Genomic DNA, 18,093 nt, shown 5'->3' with positions numbered 1-18,093 from the left:
ATCACCACTCAGGTTTGTGTGGTCATTTTTATTTTATTATTTATTTATTTATTTACTTATTTAATTTATTTATTTTTGTCTGCATTGGTTCTTTGTTGCTGCACAGGCTTTCTCTAGTTGTAGTGAGCGGGGACTACTCTTCGTTGCGGTGCACAGGCTTCTCATCGCGGTGGCTTCTCTTGTTGTGGAGCATGGGCTCTAGTCACGTGGGCTTCAGTAGTCGTGGCTTGCAGGCTCTAGAGCGCAGGCTCAGCAGTTGTGGTGCCCGGGTTCATTGCTCCGCGGCATGTGGGATCTTCCCGGACCAGGGCTCGAACCCGTGTCCCCTGCATTGGCAGGCGGACTCCCAACCACTGTACCACCAGGGAAGCTCTGTGTGATCATTTTTAGATATCTCCTTGTGAGGCCAGGCCTACATTTACTTCTTTTTCTCTGACACTCAGTAGAAGTGTTGGGTGACAAATTTGAGGAAATCTTCCAGAAAATATGTCAAAAAAAAAAGAGATAAAAAATGGAGATAAGAGGGACTCCTGGTTGTCCAGTGGTTAAGAATCTGTCTTGCAATGCAGAGGACGCTGGTTCGATCCCTGGTCAGGGAACTAAGACCCCACATGCCACAGGGCAACTAGGCCCACGCACCACAACTAGAGAGCCCGCATGTTGCAACTAGAGAGAAGCCCACGCATTGCAATGAAGAGCCCACGTGCAACAACTAAGACCCGACGCAGCCAATAAATAAATAAATAAATAAATAATTTTTTTAAAAAATAGAGAAAAGATAACACCTGAATAACAAGAGTTGTAGAAGGAACAGAGAAAAATGAAGGGAAGGGAAGCCTCAAAGAAATAATTCAAGAGCATTTTACAGACTGAAGGACTTGAGCTTCCAGACTGAAAACATCCATCAAGCATCTTGGAGAATGTATGCCTTGAATGCCAGAGCTTAACATCCACTGCTTAAATCCCATCTCTTGGAAATCTTTGAAGCATCTCAAATTCCACCAGTTGAAAATTCAACTCGTTTTTTCCCCTTAAATCTTCTCTCTGTGCTCCATATCTTGAATGCTATGACCATTCATCTAGTTATACAGCTTAAGATTCTAGAACATCTTGACATCTTCCTCTCCTATACTTTTTATACCTGATCCATCTCCCAGTCCAGTTGGTTTTGCCTTCTATCTTGTAAATATGTCTACTTGCATTCACATTTAGCATCACCTCTTAACATCGGCTCCTAACACCTCTGCCTTAACATCACCACAACAGCAATAGTTTTTCTTGTCTCTCTGTAGCCTCTCTTAACCTCCTCTTTTTTTTTTTCACACTGTATCTAGTTATCTTTTCAAAAGGCAAATATGATCATGTTTCTCCTCTTTGTCTCCTATCCAGAATTGAGACTCATCAGTCTGATTTAAAATATGTAAGAGCTTCACTTCCTTTTCTGGGAAAGTTGGTCTCTTCAGGGGTTCACATCTAAGCTATGGTCAAAACTCCTCTATTGTCTGTTCTTCCAAACACCAAGAGAGAAACACAAAGATCAAGGCCCAGAATTGGTTGGAAAACTGAAGAAAAGCAGCTTAAGGGAGGACCAGAGGCAGGAGTTAATGTGGCTGTTGTTTTGGGTTGCACTTGGTAAGGAATAAGGGTCATGTGTAGCCCTTTGCCTTGTCTCTATGTCTTGGTGTCCTGAGATTTTAATTTCATCATAATTACAAAGAATCAGAGTGAGATTTGACCCAGCAAAGAAAAGCATCCCCGAGTTTTGGGCTCCCAATGACAACTTCCCAATGCTCTTCACATAAATAAAATCCTTAAAGAAGACGTGGTATGTATGTGTGTGTATACACACACACACACACACACACACACACACAATTGAATATTACTCAGCCATAAAAAAGAACAAAACAATGTCATTTGCAGCAATATGGATCGAACTAGAGACTATCATACTAAGTGAAGTAACTCCGAAAGAGAAAGACAAATACCGTATGATACCACTTATAGGTGGAATCTGAAATACAACACAAATGAACCTATCTCTGAAACAGAAACAGACTCACAGACATAGAGAACAGACTTGTGGTTGCCAAGGAAGGTGGGGGGGGGGGGTGGGGGGAGGGATGGATTGGGAGTTTGGGATTAGCAGGTGCAAACTATTATATATAGGATGGATAAACAACAAGGTCATACTGTATAGCACAGGGAACTAAGTTCAATATCCTGTGACAAACCATAATGGAAAAGAATATGAAAAAGAACATATATATATATATATAACTGAATCACTTTGCTGTACAGCAGAAATTAACACAACATTGTAAATCAACTATACTTCAATAAAATTAAAAATATAAATATAAAATCCTTAATGTGCCCATCAGGAACCTGCAATGTTTGGTTCTACCTACTTCTCCAGCTCAACCTCAGCCAGCCTACCCTCACTCTGTTTCAGGCTCATGGTCCTCTTTCCATCTCTCCCTTCACCACGTCCCTGCCACCTCAGAACTTCTGTTCATGCTGTTCCCTCCGCCTGGAATGCAGTTCCCTCCCATCTCCACCTCGTTAACTCCTCCTACTCCTCCAGCTCTCAGCCCCATTAGCACCTCCTTGGGGAAAACTTCTCTGACCAAATCAAATTCCTTCCTCATAGACTCTCAAAGCAACTTTTCCTCTTCTTAATAGCAATCATGCCAGTTGGCAATTTTATTTGCATGATTATCTGATTAACATCTTTCTCCCCGCCTGGATTGTAATTTTGCGGGGGCAGGGACTATATGTTCTGCTTACTATCGACTCCTCAGTAACTAGCAAAGTTTCTGGCCCATAGTAAGCCTTCAATGCATATTTGTTGAATAAACAAATAGTTGAATGAATGAATGAATGAGTGAGTGAATATATAAATAAACGAAAGAATTAGAGACGTGGGAGGCTTCCCTGGTGGCGCAGTGGTTGAGAATCTGCCTGCCAATGCAGGGGACATGGGTTCAAGCCCTGGTCGGGGAAGATCCCACATGCCGCAGAGCGACTAGGCCTGTGAGCCACAACTACTGAGCCTGCGCGTCTGGAGCTTGTGCTCCGCCACAAGAGAGGCCGCGATAGTGAGAGGCCCGCGCACCGCGATGAAGAGTGGCCCCCGCTTGCCGCAACTAGAGAAAGCCCTCGCACAGAAACGAAGACCCAACACAGTCAAAAATAAATTTAATTAATTAATTAATTAAAAAAAGAAAAAAAAGAGTATGCCTTAAAAAAAAAAAAAAAAAAAAGAATTAGAGACGTGGAAACTTCTAAGATATATAGATGGCCCTCAACTTACGATGGCTAGATTTAGGATTTTTCTACTTTATGATGGTGCAAAAGCAATAGACATTCAGTAGAAACTGTACTTTGAATTTTAAATTTTGATCTTTTCCCTGGTTCGCTTATGCAGTAGGATACTCTCTTACATACTCTTTCATGATGCTGGGCAGTGGGAGCCGGTGCAGCTGGCAGTGGGAGCCGGTGCAGCTGCCAGTAGGCCTGGTGCTCACGCAGTTACTGATACATTTACAGCCATCCTGTACCCAGACAACCATTCTGTTTTTCACTGCCAGTACGGTATTCAATGAATTACTTGAGATATTCAATACCTTATTATAACATGGGCTTTATGTTAGATAATTTTGCCCAACTGTAGGTCAATGTAAGTGTTCTTGAGCACTTACACTAAGGTAGGCTAGGCTAAGTGATGATATTCCCCAAGTTAGGTGTATTGAATGCATCTCTGACTTAAATATTTTCAACTTAACGCTGGGTGTATGGGGACGTAACCCCATCGTAAGTCGAGGAAGATCTGATTTTTAAAGTGGTCCAAAACAACTGTTGTAAAATTACTCCATTGTTTATTCAAAAGCTGTCATAAAAGCGCCGCAGGTAACAATTTCTATATCATGGTGCTTAGGCCCTGAAATACATCCTGAGATATTAATAAGGATTTGTGGCTGTAAGCCATAGTTTCAAGAAGACAAGTGTTATCTTCTTACTGTAGTGAAACATGGTTTCAGTCTCTTAAGAGATCATCAAGGGACTTCCCTAGTGGTCCAGTGGTAAAGAATCCGCCTTGCAATGAAAGAGACGTGGGTTCGATCCCTGGTCACGGAACTAAGATCCCACATGCCGCGGGGCAACTAAGCCCTCGTGCCACAACTACTGAGCTCGAGTGCCTCAACTAGAGCCCACGTGCCGCAAACTACAGAGCCCACGCGCCCTGTAATCCTGCGCGCCACAACTAGGGAAGAGAAGCCCGCGCGCCACAGTGAAGATCCTGCATGCCTCAACAAAGATCTCGTGTGCCACAACTAAGACCTGACGCAGCCAAAAATAAATAAAATAAATAAATAAATAATAAATAAATCTTTAAAAAAAAATTAAAAGGGCCCATCAGAGTGCTAAGCACAATGGATGAAAAAAATTAAAAAAAAAAAAAGAGATCATCAAAAAGCAAGCTGGATAACTTTATAGCTGTCAACCTAATTTTACCTCCTAATAAAAATATGATACTGCTTACTTGGAAAATTCAAAAGGATTATATTTGCAAACATTAATAGTATTAAAGAAGTTCGTTAAATTACAGGTTATTCAGCTTTGTGAAAGCACAGCTCAGGACCCAACTCTCCCTGAAAATCTTTTAAGTGAGATAGGAATTCTGAAGTGGCATATAATTTCATCATTGCAAGATACCAGACATACAGTCCCAATTTAGAAAGTCCAGAGTAAGACCATACTGAAAGACAGCTTTGATCATTATAAGGACGGTGGCGAACATAATATATCTGAAGATCGTAAGAGCTAACATTTACTAATCGCCAACTTTGTGTCAGGCAATGTTCTAAGTGTTCATTTAATCCGCATAAAATCTAATTCTTTTTAAATTTATTTATTTATTTTTATTTTTGGCTGTGTTGGGTCTTCGTTTCTGTGCGAGGGCTTTCTCTAGCTGTGGCAAGCGGGGGCCACTCTTCACCGCGGTACGCAGGCCTCTCACCATCGCGGCCCCTCCTGTTGTGGAGCACAGGCTCCAGACGCACAGGCTCAGCAATCGTGGCTCACGGGCCCAGCTGCTCCGCGGCATGTGGGATCTTCCCAGACCAGGGCTCGAACCCGTGTCCCCTGCATTGGCAGGCAGATTCTCAACCACTGCGCCACCAGGGAAGCCCATAAAATCTAATTCTAAATGAGGTAGGGACTAACATTTCCTCCAGTTTACAGATGAGGAAACTGAACACAGAGATTATGTTACTTTCCTAGGATTATACCCCTGGTATAATCCTAGTATCGAGTGCAGAGCCCACACTTGCACTGCCCAATACGGTGTCCACTGGCCCACGTGGCTGTTGAGCACATGAAACGTCGCCAGTGGGAATTGAAGTGCACTGTAAGTGTAAAATACACGCTAGATTTTGAAGGCGTGTATACAAAATGTCTCTAACAATTTCTCTCATGATTACACGTTAAAATGATATTTTGGATACACAGCGTTCAATAAGACATGATCAAAATTAGTTTCATCTATTTTTTTTTTTTTTCATGTGGCTATGAGAAAATTTTCAAATATATCCATGGCTTTTATTCTGTTTCTATTGGACAGCTCTGCTCCACACTCTTATACTACGTTATACGGTCTCCTCCTCTGGTAGCAAAGCCCTTCATTGCTAATGGTTGCATTTTTATGACTATTAGCAACGTAAATGAATTGTCAGCCTGAATGATGCAGTGAAGAATGTGGAACAAAAGAAGAGAAGCAGAGATGTCATCTGAAATTATCAGCAGTAAAATCCCAAAGCAGCAAGACATATTGGCTATTGTCTTCAGCACATATAGCTCTGTGATGCTATTCATTGTGTAGAATGTCTCTTCATTTCTGACTCTGTCTTGGCTGAAACCTTTGATGGGCAGACACCAGCAACCAACTGACATCTTCCTTATTGCCTTCTAGACAATAGAAAAAAACACCCTTCTTGATGATTTACCTTGGGGCCCATCCACAGAACACACTTGCTGCCCATCAAAGGTTACCCTAGTGAATTTCATTCACTCATGGATTTGTTCTTTTATTCTCAAGTCAGACAAGATCCCTGCCCTTGATGTTTTGAGGAAATACGGGTTCCTTCGGGTTCCTTTTGCAGACCCTAAGGGGCAAAGTCTGTGGGGTGTGGGAGAGAGGAGGAAGGGAAGAAATAAGAAGAAAAAGTCTCCATGTTTAAAGGAGGGGACCACGGTTGTCAAGGCCCAGGGCACAGAAGAGGACAAACTCTTCTTGCTCTCTCTGTCCAGTGGCTACTACCCTCCCCTCATCATAGTATGAGCTTTGCTGCCCCCGCCCATGCTCCTCACTACTCTGATTCAGAAGCCTCTTTCAGGATTTAAGTTTTAGTTGTTTTCACCTGAACCTAAAAAGAAGTAGAATAATTCGCCAGGTTAGTCGTGCAGGAATAGAAGAGGGTGAACCACAAACAATATGGGTCCTGAGGACTCCAGAAAACTTTTTTTAAAACATAAAGAAATGTGTCAGAGTCACAGATGAAATGGTGATGCCTGAAGACTCAGTAAAATCTGAGTTGTGAACCTTGACTCCTGGACTTTGGATTATCTGCTTTTGCACAGGATATTCCAAGGGACACAGTATTGGACAGTCTAGTTGATCCCCTAAGAACATCACACCCCAGGCTATCAAGGTTCTAAACACATAACTTAAGTATTTATTTTTCCTTTTGTCTGAGCAAGCCCCGTGTATTGGCTCAGCATGCAATGGGTATAAGGACAGACCTACTTAAAAAAACAAAAATTAGAAAATTCTCCCAACATAATGCAAAGGGGAAAACACAATAAGCAGCATATATAATGGTGTAAACAATATTAGCCTAATTATGTTTTTAAATTTGTATATATATTTTATTGAGTTTTCAAATATCATCCACTAGAATGTAAGCTCCATGGGGGCAACTTTTTTTTTGGTCTATTTTGTTCTTTGCTGTATTACCATCATCTAGAAAAGTGCCTGGCCCATAGCAGGCATTCAAAATATATTTATTAAATGAATGAATGAATACACACCCATACTCATAATTGGAAAGAAATGCCTCAAAATGTTAATGAGGGTGGGAATTCCCTGGCAGTCCAGTGGTTAAGACTCTGCACTTTCACTGCACGGGGCACGGGTTCAATCCCTGGTCAGAGAACTAAGATCCCGCGTGCTGTGCGGTGTGATCAAAGTTTAAAAAAAAAAAAGTTAATGAGGGTTATCTCTGGTGGAGGGATTGTGGGAGAATTAAATATTTTTTATATAGTACCCTGCGTTTTCCAATTTTTAAAATAAGTATGTGTTGTTCATAATTGTGACAAAATAAACATTATTTTTGAACAATAACTTTTTTATGCTCTAGGGGCTCCCCTTAAAAGAGGCCTGCATGGGTCCTTCATGGGCTAACTACGTGGGCGGTCATGTAGGCCCCGAGTCTGGTTGGTCGCCAGGCCCTGCCTTGTACGTATGCTGCTTAGCGGGGCCCGGTCACCAGGTGGCTGCTTGCGGAATCCTAGGGGGCCCCCGGGGCTAGTGCGGGCTCACAGATGGGCAGAGGCAGTGTTTTGCCTGCCCTCTTCCAGCCAGTCCTCTCCGTGGGCCCTGAAGCCTGCTGGTCTATCTCCTCCCTTGGTTCCTACAACGTGCTTCCACCTTCAGTGCCAACGCTAGGCAAAACATTTCAGAATGGGGAGAGCGGCCAAGATGGCAGCGTAGAGGGACCCTGAGCTCACCTCCTCTCACGAGCACACCAAAATCACAACGATCTGCCGAACAACTGAAACCGAGAAGGACCCTGTGGGGCTCTTGGGCATGGAAGCCTTTTTTTGTCCGCCATTTCTCGTAGGCAAGACTCCAGCCTCCATGACCTTCCGTGAGTTCCAAAGGGCAGATTCCAACAGTTGCTAATCAAGGGAGGAGCAGGCAAGAAACCCCCTGAGGCGAGATTAAAGGGACCAGACGCTGGCCCAGTGGTTAAGACCCCGCGCTTCCAGTGAAGGGGGTGGTGGTTCGATCCCTGGTTGGGGAACTAAGATCCCGCACGCCATGCAGCACGGCCAAAAAATTTTTAAAAAGGCGGTGGGGGAGGGGGGCACCAGAGAAGCTCATCAAGATTGGGAGACTGACCATCTGAGACCCTGCACACACCCTAATCTTGTCACCAAGCCCACACTTGAACTATCACTATAAAACTCTTCATCAAATCCTCCTGGGTTGGGACACATAGTTTTAAAGGGCAGGAGCCAGCTGTGTCCCCCTTTTGCCCCGCAAAGCAATAAAGCTATTCTTTTCTACTTCACCCAAAACTCTGTCTCCGAGATTCAGTTCGGCACTGGGTGCAGAGAGGCCGAGCTTTCAGCATCACAACCATCGATGAAAAGACTGGAAACTACCAGAAAAGATCTTCTACAGCTAAAAACACAAAGAAGGAACCACAAGACGGGTAGGAGAAGCAGACTCACAATATAATTAAATCCCATACACCCTGGGTTGGTGACCCACATACTGGAGAATAATAATATTGCAGAGGTTCTCCCACAGGCTCCCCAAGGCTCTGGCACCAGGAAGACAAGCCCCCAGAGCATTTGGCTTTGAAGGCCAGCAGGGCTTATTGGCAGGAGCCCCTCGGGACTGGGGGAAATAGAGACTTCACTCCTAAAGGGCGGGCATAAAATCTCACGTGCACCGGGACCCAGGGCGAAAGCAGTAATATGATAGAAGCCTGAGCCAGACCTACCTGATGGTCTTGGAAAGTCTCCTGGAGATGCCGGGGCGGCCGTGGTTCACCTTGGGAACACTGCTGTCAGACACACTGGGGAACATTCAGCCGCATGAACCCATTTGATGTAGGCGGCTGACATCTTGGCTCATTAGCTCTAAGACCTGGGCCCACCCAACAGCCTGCAGGGACGCCTCAGGCCAAACAACTAACTAGGCAGGGACACGGCCCCACCCATCAGCAGACAGGCTTTCTGAAGATTAAAGGGCCCACCGCCTTCTCTGGGCTCACCCAGCCCACCGGAGGGCCAAGGCACTGGCCCCTCCCAGGAAGCCTGCATGAGCCTCTAGACCAGCCGCATCCACCAGGGGGCAGACACCAGAAGCAAGAAACTACGATTCCCGGAACACAGGCCAGATCCTATCCTGGGACCATCTGAGTCCTGGCCCTGCCCACTAGCAGAACAGCGCAACCTTCAGGACACTCAAGAACACATACCCGGGCTTCCCTGGTGGCGCAGTGGTTGAGAGTCCGCCTGCCAATGCAGGGCACACGGGTTCGAGCCCTGGTCTGGGAAGATCCCACATGCCACGGAGCAACTAGGCCCGTGAGCCACAACTACTGAGCCTGCGCGTCTGGAGCCCGTGCTCCGAAACAAGATGAGGCCGCGATAGTGAGAGGTCCGCGCACCGCGATGAAGAGTGGCCCCCGCTCGCCGCAACTAGAGAAAGCCCTCGCACAGAAACAAAGACCCAACACAGCCATAAATAAATAAATAAATAAATAAACAAACTGGGAAAAAAAAGAACACATACCCAACTGTATCAGTAACCCACCCATCCCTCAACGATCTGAAACGAGCTCTGGGATCCCTGGGCCCTGAAGCCAGACTCCAGCAACCAGCTCTCCCTGCCGATAGACCGGCACTAAACCAACCCCAGAACCTGGCTTCACTTGCCAGTGGTGGGCATCAGCCCCAGAGTCTTCTCAATAACTTTTCTTTTTGGCTATGTTGTGTGCCTTGCAGGATCTTAGTTCTCCGATCAGGGATCGAACCCACACTCTCGGCAGAGAAGGCGTGGAGTTTTAACCACTGGACCGCCAGGGAGCTCCCTCAGTAAAATTTTAAAAGGAATATTGGTGTATTTAAAATAACATAGATATTTCCTCCTTTTTACTACATGTCCTAGAGCACTGATATACGCAGGCCAACTGAGAAGACGGTCTGTGTGGAGGCTGCATTTTAACTCATGACCTACTATGTGTTGGACACTGTGGACACAAAAGGCTGAAGAATCATAACCCTTAAAACAGGTCCTAGGGAAGAAAATCTGAAGAAGTGATATAAAGCTTTAAGGAAATCCTTGCAGTTGTACTGCATTTATAGTTTTACATTAATTATCCCACTAAAACACACAGAGGAATCAGGACAGGTGTTACTGTTCCCATTTTACAGATGGGATTGAGTTACTGGGAAGTTGAGCTGCTTGCTTAAGGTCAGCTGTCAGAAAGTGGCAGATCCACGCACACCCAGGTCTTCACGCCACCCTGCGTTGTCAGCTTTCCAAAGAGCTGCCACCAAGATGGCTCTGCCCAGGTCTCGGGGAGGAATGCTAACTGGACATTTGTGCTTCTCTAGTCACATGTGGCTACTTAAATTCAAATTAATTGAAATTGACATTAAACATTCAGCTCTTCAGTTGTGCTAGCCACATTTCAAGTGCTCTGTAGCCACGTGCAGCTAATGGCTGCCGAATTGGACAGCGCCGAGGACGATTCCATAATCCCAGAAAGTTCTACTGGATAGCACTGTTAAAAATTCATTTTAATTGGTTTTTATTTTCAAATAACAGTCAGTGTGTATTGAACAATTACAAGGTGAAAGGTCTCATTTAAACTTCTAGCGGAAGGCTCTATTTTATCTCTATTTGCAGATAAAGGAACTGAGGCCAGAGAGATGAAGCAACTTGCTGGAGATCACATGCCTAGTGAGGAGATGTACTTGGGACTTGAATGCAACCAGTCTGGCACCCAGAGTTGGTTGGTGTATTTAACCCCTGTCAGTCATTCTGAAAGTGTGGTCCCTGTATCAGCAGCATCAGTATCTCCTGGAAACTTGTTAGAAATGCAAATTCTCAGGCCCCACCAGACCTACTGAATCAGAAACTCATGGAGGGGCCCAGCTCTCTGTGGTTTAACCAGCCCTCGAGCTAACTCTAATGCACACTCAAGTATGAGAACCCCTGCACCCTTATGTTGCACTCCCACTTTTTTTTCTTGATGCTAGTGCCTCTCTCACCAGTGCATTCTTTTTTTTTTTTAATTCAAGTATAGTTGATGAAGAATATGTTACAGGTATACAGTATAATGATACACAATTTTTAAAGGTTATACTCCATTTATAGTTATTATAAAATATTGGCTATATTCCTTGTGTCATACAATATATTCTGTAGCTTATTTTATACATAATAATGTGTACCTAATCCCCTACACCTATACTGCCCCTACGCCCTTTCCTCTCCCCACTAGTAACCACTAGTTTGTTCTCTATATCTATGAGTCTGCAGCTTTTTTGTTATATTCACTAGTTTGTTGTATTTTTTAGATTCCACATATAAGTGATATCTTATAGTATTTGTCTTTCTCTGTCTGACTTATTTCACTTAGCATAATACCCTCCAAGTCCATTCATGTTGCTGCAAACGGCAAAAATTTTTCTTCTTTTTTATTGCTGAGTAGTATTCCATTGTGTGTGTGTGTGTGTGTGTGTGTGTGTGTGTACATACCACAACTTCTTTATCCATTCATCTGTTTATGGACACTTAGGTTGCTTCCATATCTTGGCAATTGTAAATAATGCTATGAACATTGGGGTGCATGTATCTTTTCAAATTGTGTTTTCATTTTTATTGGATATATACCAAGAAGTGGAATTGCTGGGTCAAATGGTAGTTCTAGTTGTAGTTTTCTGAGAAACCTCCATACTGTTTTCCACAGTGACTGCACCAACTTACATTCCCACCAGTGAACTCCCACTTTTTAAGCATCTATGACATACCCAGCACTGTGCTAGGTCTTGGCTATTGGTGTCTTTTAAACTTGCAATGGTAAGCCTAAAAAACTCTTTTGGGTGGAATAAAAAGGGTATTTAATTAACATGAACTGTGTGCTTACTCCGTAGCGGGCTCAGGGGTCCATTTCTCACTTGAATGGACTCAGAGCCATTATCTAACTTGCCCGTGGTCACACAGCTAATAAACGGTAGGGCAGGGATGTGAATCCAGGCTCTTGACGCCAAAGCCCATCCTCTTCACCATGAAGCCTTAACCTTACTGAGAGGACAGTGGAGAAGGAAGTCATTGTGTCCCTAAATACAAATGATTTTAAAATTCTTTGCTGTTACAGTCTGTTCCACTCTGCTGCTCTCCTAGAGGAGACTGACTTTCCCTTCTCCTCTCCAGGTTACATTCTATCCATTTTTTAAATTTAGTCCAACATAAAAATAACTTTTCACATCAGAAGGTATGAATCCTAGAATGTACCAACCTGAAGTTCAGAATTTCTATTCCTGGGAATTCCCTGGCAGTCCAGTGGTTAGGACTCTGTGCTTTCACTGCCAAGGGCATAGGTTCAATCCCTGGTTGGGGAACTAAGATCATGCAAGCAGCATGGCGTGGCCAAAAAAGTATTGTTTTTTTAATATTAAAAATTAAAAAAAAAAAGAATTCCTATTCCTGGAGGTTATCAAGCAATGGAAATTCACTCATTCATTCTTTCATGTAATAAATTATTGAGTGCCTATTCTGTGGCAGGCACAGTCCTAGGCAAAGCTCCTGCCCTCATGGGGCTTATGGTCTAGTGGGAGAGACAGACAATAAAAAGGTAAGCAAATAAATAAAAACAATAAATGCAGATTGCAAAAAGCAGTAAGAAGGAAATAAACAAGATGTTGTGTGAAGGAATAAATAATCGTCATTAGGGATGACCATCTCTGAAAAGGTGACCTTTGACTGAAACATGAAGGATGAGAAGAAGCCTGTCAGCCAAAGAGCCGAGGAGATGGCATTTCAGACAGAAAGAGTAGCATGGGCAAAGGCCTTGAGGTTGAAAAAAGCTTGACTGGTTCTAGGAACTGAGGCTGTGAAACATAGGGGCAGGGAGAGAGAGATGTGAGTGAGCTAATCTGAGGCTGGAGATGTAGGAAGGGACCAGGTCATGCAGGGCCATGTGGGCCAAGGTAACACATTTGTATCTTATTCTAAATGGATGTGCTTTAACAAAGGGAAGGCACATTCTGATTTATAGTCTTAAAAGATCACCTTGGATGTGAAGTGGTTTTAAAAAGTCAAGAATGGAAGCAGGGAGAATAGTAAGGAACCTGTGGCTGTGGTCCACAGGACGATGACGATGGTGATGGAAGCAAGTAGATAGATACAAAAAAAATATTTTGGAGGTAGATTGTGTGCTCTGTACCTGACTAACAAGTGGTGAATAAATAAGTGTTCAATGAATGAATGAATGAATGAATGGATATTTCTAGGTTGCCGTCCTGGACAGTGTGTTATTAACATGTTTTCCCCATAATTATCATAGTGCCTATTTGATAACTACTTGTTGAACAAATAAATCTGGTGAGAGGACTATAAAAAGGATTCTGGGAAGAAGAGTTCTAATTCTTCTTCTGAGAATCATAAAGTACCAGCTGTAATTTATGGAGCATCTTTTATATGCCAATTGTACATTCATCAAATTGTCCTCACAACAGCCCCATGAATTCGTACGATTATCATCCTCATTTTACAGCTGGGGAAACTGTTATTCACAGACATACATTCAACACATTTATTTAATAAGTATTTGTTGAGTGCCTGAAGTATTGGTTCTCATGAACAATAAGTGGCAAATCTAGCCTTGAACTTAAGACTGTCTGATTTTGAAGCCCATGTTCTTTGACTAAGTTTTACTGGTAGAAATAAAAGAATTAAAGACTTGAAAAATCTATACTCCCCCTAAACCTGGTCTGTCATTTATAGGTAACAGCATGTACAAAGTGTGAGCTGCTTAGGCTGGGTTTTGGGCACACCATAAGCCTGTACCCCTGACCCCAACTCAGAATATTTCTATGCATGACGCCGGGATCTCTTGCCACGGGTGGAGACAGGGGACGGGCTGGCTCCACGCGTCTGCATTCTCACTTGCTCTCCCAGAGCTCCAACTGCCCACGGTTCCCCTGACATTATACCCTGATTGCTAAGTCTGGTCTGTCACAGGGACTTGGAGACTCCAAGGCCAAGGAGTTGAGAATTCTTGCTGGCCGCTTTGGGAGGGCCAGATAACACAAGTGAGACCCTGGCATGCTAAACAGAGGGAGAGCTATTTTGAGACTCTGCTCAAGTAATGTTTCACAGTGGAAAAACGGTAGCACTCTGCACAAGATGTGACTTGACAGGAGTTGTGGCTCAGGTGTCAGTGCCCTGGGTTTCTATTTTTATTGTGAAAACCTGTAGTTTGAATCTAAAAAGGCCAGCCCCTAACAGTAGTTTGAACCTTAAAAGGCTGGCCCCTAACAAAGAGGTAAAAATTGGTGTGAACTCTGGAAACTTTTCTAAAAAAATGTCATAGCTCAAGATTGAAGGGTCAGTCTATTAAATGCATCATGACATAGCTACATAAGGAATACCATGTAGCTATTAAAATGATAATATGAAGCTCCCTTTGGCCACAAAGAAATATGTTCATGCAGCATTTTTCTGTGCAGAGAGATTATTACAAGCAGAGTGTACACATATGGCACCATTTTGTAAAATATGTGCATGGCTATAAATGTATAGAAAAAGTTTGGAAGGAGATATAAAAATAATAAAAGGTTGTTACTGTGCCTTTATATTGTTATTTTATGAACTTATTACAAGAAGTATGGATTGTGTGTGTAAAACCAGAAAACAAAAATGAAGCAATTTCCATTTTGAAGGGAAAAGACAGTGATCAGATTGGTCCCTGACCAAGTGGTTAAGGGAAATCCTGTACAGTAAGGGTCCTTAGCTCAAACATTATTTCTAATATTCTCATGAAAGAAAGTGTTCTATTTCTAAAATTATCCCTCAATTGCTTATATATTGTGTTGAGTAGATGTGTAGATTTGGGTTCGAAGAACATCTAAAAAGTCAATGGAGGAAAAAAGAAGAAATACAAATTAATCAGCATCATATCCACAAGTTTATAGTCAGTTCGTAGGAACTAATTAACATTGAAATCTTTGGGGCAAGGACAGTTGTTTACATAAGAGTCTAGGAAAAGCATAGAACATTGGGAGAGAAGAAGATGAAACCTGCAAGGTAGGAGATGAAAGAGCTTCAGGCACCTTGACCATGAGAGTTAACATGGAGGACACATGGCGGAGGGGAAACAGAAAGCTTAGCGCACCATGTGCCAGTGTCAAATTCATCCTCCATTATTCAGTTTTCCTACCTCTTCAATTTAGAGAGAGGGTTTTTTCCCCTCAACTTTTTCCTCGACTGGATATTCTGCCCAAATATTGATTCACTTAACCTGAATAACATTTCGAGCAAATATTTAACCTGAAAGAGGTTGTCTTTTTCATTAATACTTTGGAAGGTATAAGAACATATTCAACAATACACAATTGTGATATGTAGCACAGAGTTCTATGTGGGCATGCTATGGGTTGAATCATGTCTCTCCAAAATTCATATGTTGACGTTCTAATCCCCAGTATCTCAGAATGTGACCTTTTGGAAATAGAATCTATGCAGATGTAATTCATTAGGATGAGGTCATACCGGAGTAGGGTGGGCCCTTAATCCAATATGACTAGTGTCCTTATAAAAAGGGGAAATTTGGACACAGAGAGATGCATACAGGGAAGATAATGTGAAGAGATATGGTGAGAAGATGGCCATCTAGAGGCCAAAAAAGAGAAGCCAAAACACATCCTTCCCTCACAGCCCTCAGAGGAACTAACCTTGACAACATCTTTTCTTTTTTTATTATTATTATTTTTTTAATTGTTATTGGAGTGTAGTTGATTTACAATGTTGTGCAGATAAGCTTTTTCTTTTAATTTAATTTTATTTATTTTTTATACAGCAGGTTCTTATTAGTTATCCATTTTATACATATTAGTGTATATATGTCAATCCCAATCTCCCAATTCATCACACCACCACCACCTCCCCACCACTTTCCCCCCCTTGGTGTCCATATGTTTGTTCTCTACATCTGTGAACCCTGACAACATCTTGATTTCCAACTTTTAGTCTCCAGAACTGTAGGACGATGATTTTCTGTTGCTTAAGCCACCCAATTTGTTATACTTTGTTACAGCAGCTTTAGCAAACTAATACAATGTGCAATATATCCTAAGGATATGTGTGTGTTGAATTCTACCAATAGACATTTGAGTTGGGTCAGCATATTTTCCTCTGTTATGGGGGATGTCACCAAAGGTCATAGGTAAAGAGTTTGCCCAAGGTGAGTCAAGCCAGAAGTCATAACAAAATTACTATACTTAACATAGTCATTTAACTAATGTACACTCTAGAAGTTGATGTTTTCAAGTGACTTATAACATTTTTTGAACATCGCATCGAGAAAATGAGAAATTAAGTTATATTGGGGCCACTTTTAAATGGAGTGAATATCGGTATGTCATTTAGCCCTCAGGACAGCCTTGAGAGAGAGTAATATCTACATTATAACAATGAATAAATTGTGTCAAAAATTTTAAATCACTGTCCAATCCTGAAGATTCAAACACAGTCTTTTCTACACTAAGTCTGGTATACACTCACACTCATTTTTAAAAAGCATAACACCCCTATACCTTGTTATGTGGATGATATTTTCTGTGCCATAAGCCTCATTGTAATGCTCTTTCACCTATTTAATTTATTTGTCATTTCCTTTCTCCTACAAATTCCCCCCCAGGTAGTCACAATTCCCTTATCAAAAGTCATATGCCAATCTAAGAAATAATTTTAAAAGTTCTCTCATTTACTGCAGCCAAAATGAGTCGCTTTGTACTCCACAAAGTCAAATGATCTGATTAAGTTATTCAGTATGGAGGTAATAAGATAGCAAAAATATTTTTATGGGTTGGAATGACGTATTCCTTCTGCCACTCAGGGGACATGATAGGATATTCCTGCTCTACAAAAATGTTTTTACATCATCATGATATCATGTGGCCCCTACATATAAATGCTTCTAAAAATACCCATTTAAAATGTTGGGTTGTTTTTGCCTCTGAAAAAATTTGCTTAGGAAAACCTAGGAGAAATACAGGTTTCTTGTGCCCAAATGCATAGAACTGATGGTTTTCCTTGTATTTTAAAGTGCCTTATGTATTTTAAAGTACAGCAATATAATTATTCATTTTAGATAGCCTAAGGAATACTAATGTCTCTTACACTGATTATCTAACCTCCTTGTATTAGATTAGGTTAATTTCCTAGTGATTTTAATAAAAGTGCCATACAAAATTAATGTCATGTCACTGTCTTTGAAGAAAAACTCAAAATAAACTTACCCAAAAAGACAATGAGTAAAATAATGTGATAGGTAGATAAAAATAGAAATAGTTTATGCCCCCATCTACTTCCCAAAAAGTTTATAAAGCAGCAGATAATGAATACACATAAAGATGTATTTGATAAATAAAGATAAGGAACAAAAAACAGAAAGCAAATACAAACAAGAGTGATAATTAAATCAGGAGTCATGAATGAGTGTTTAAATAAATGGATAACGAAATTAATGGGATTGCTTATTACTGAATGTCTGGGATATGATGTTCTGAATTTCCTACCCATTAGAGCAATAAAGAAGGAGGAAGAAGAAGATGAGCTGTAATGAGTGCTTCTCAAACTTCCCCCCCTAAATTTCAAGGAGAATGACTCCTGGGGTATGTAAACTAAAACAATCCACCAGAAGTGAAAAATCATTTTATGATTTAGCATAAGAATTCATGGAAATACTGTATTCTATCATTAATACAATGAAATTTGTTTTAATGAAAAAATAATGATTTTTATCATTTCTATCTGTGAGTAAAATTTATTCTCCAAAATAAAGTAGCATGTTAATCCTATAGCTTAACACCAATTTCCAACAACATGGTACATTTCCTATTATTCCTAGGAAATATATATATATAGTTTGAAAAGTATATGTTTACAAAACTCTCATTATCTTATTTATTTTTTAAAACCACACAACAGACTCTAAATTTTTTTATTTTATTATTTTTGGCTGCGTTGGGTCTTCATTGCTGACACGGGCTTTCTGTAGTTGC

The sequence above is a fragment of the Balaenoptera ricei genome, chromosome 10 (assembly GCF_028023285.1).
Source record: "Balaenoptera ricei isolate mBalRic1 chromosome 10, mBalRic1.hap2, whole genome shotgun sequence".
Classification (NCBI taxonomy): domain Eukaryota; kingdom Metazoa; phylum Chordata; class Mammalia; order Artiodactyla; family Balaenopteridae; genus Balaenoptera; species Balaenoptera ricei.
Note: the sequence above shows the minus strand (reverse complement) of the source record.